The sequence below is a fragment of the Amphimedon queenslandica genome, unplaced genomic scaffold, assembly GCF_000090795.2.
Source record: "Amphimedon queenslandica unplaced genomic scaffold, v1.1 AMPQUscaffold_13230, whole genome shotgun sequence".
Lineage (NCBI taxonomy): Eukaryota > Metazoa > Porifera > Demospongiae > Haplosclerida > Niphatidae > Amphimedon > Amphimedon queenslandica.
Window position 1 is genome coordinate 52609 of NW_003546534.1, and position 1505 is coordinate 54113.

General features: G+C 31.6%; 1 long non-coding RNA gene across 1 annotated transcript; it reads right to left on the reverse strand.

Annotated features, from left to right (window-relative positions):
- Nucleotides 1-395: 395 nt before the first annotated feature.
- Nucleotides 396-639, reverse strand: LOC109584216 (uncharacterized). Its single transcript, XR_002185911.1, has 3 exons — nucleotides 569-639; nucleotides 493-521; nucleotides 396-421 (listed from the first exon to the last, which is right to left on the reverse strand). It is a non-coding gene; the product is annotated as an uncharacterized LOC109584216 (long non-coding RNA).
- Nucleotides 640-1505: the final 866 nt, after the last annotated feature.

Consider the following 1505-nt stretch of genomic DNA (forward strand, 5'->3'; position numbering starts at 1 on the left):
CTAGAGACTTTTACTCAGTGCAGTTCAGGTTGTTGAGTAATTGGCTTTAACACAGCAAATGAAGAGCTGTTAGACAGCACCATCTTGTAAGGAAATTTTAGCCCGTCAGAGGCTTCGAAACATAGTAACACGGGAGATTCTGGACTCTTCATAGCCGGTATTATCCTTCGTACATATTGGCGCAAAGTACGGACGGGAAATAGACGGCACCACACCTAGACTAGGCTCCGTATATGCTTCGAGACGGTCAATAATAATTAAAAATAATTATAATATTTTTATTAATCTCAATATTAATAATAATAATATAGTTGTGTTAGAGCTCTTCTTCAGGACTCCACTCATCAGAAGTTTTAGGAAACAAAGCTTTTTTTAGAATTGATTAATACAGACTTCAGCGTATTATTAAGTGTTTTGTTGCCTACACAAGATAGTGAACAAAAATTACAATAATTATGGCTCAATAAAACAAAAAAATTCTTGATTCTGTACTTGATTGTGAAATTCTTGCTCATGGAAATCTAAAATAATGATAATAAGCATATTAAAACAACATAATATAATATACCTGATCTCTCAACATATGGAGAAGGTGCATTACTTGATGGTGCTATAAAAATAATGTAAGTATACATGTATAGATCTAGATTATGAAACTTTGTGGCTGGGATAAAACAGTTTGAGATAAATGTACTTTACTTTGATAAATAACTTCTATAATGTCACTATAATAACATTGGAAACATAAATTCTGTACCATTTCTTGATTTGACAGCCCATTTTGGTGCATCCATGGGAGAATCTATGTTTACTGAATCCTTTTTATTCGTTTATGATGAATAAAGCATGTCCTTCGCTTTGATAAGGATTTATTCCTTTCAATACGTCCTTCTAGTTTATTAATTAAGCTATTTAAAGCTATAGCAAAAAATGAATTACTTGAAAGTGAAAAATTACCATCTGATCTCTATGATAACCTATGCACCTTGTAAACTACACCCTTATCCCTCATCATCATCATAATCATCAGAGCTCTCCAATGACATGTACTGGTAACTAATTTGCTTCCAATAGTCCCTTTCCTTTCCTTTTAGGACATTTTCACGTCTATTGTATAGCTTTAGTGATAAAAGAGTAAAATGGTTAAATTAATTTTAATCAGTGTATTTATTATTGAGTTACATGTACACATGATTAAAGCAAGATTTATTATCAAGGGATAAGTAACTTGGGTTTAGATTTACACAGATAATTTTTCAACAACTGCATGTTAACATGCAGGTGTTATAAAGTGATGGCTAATTATGGCACATCTATTAACCTATCAATATGTTCTGTAGTTTTTTCTGTAGGACATAACTTTATGGATGTTACGTATAGTGCACATGTACATTACATGCATTCACATTCAATAATTTAAAATTTCTCTCAATGAAACTCACTGCTCTTTGTCTCTGTGAAAGTTTTGTTTTATGATCATTAATATACTTCTTTTCAGCTCTTTT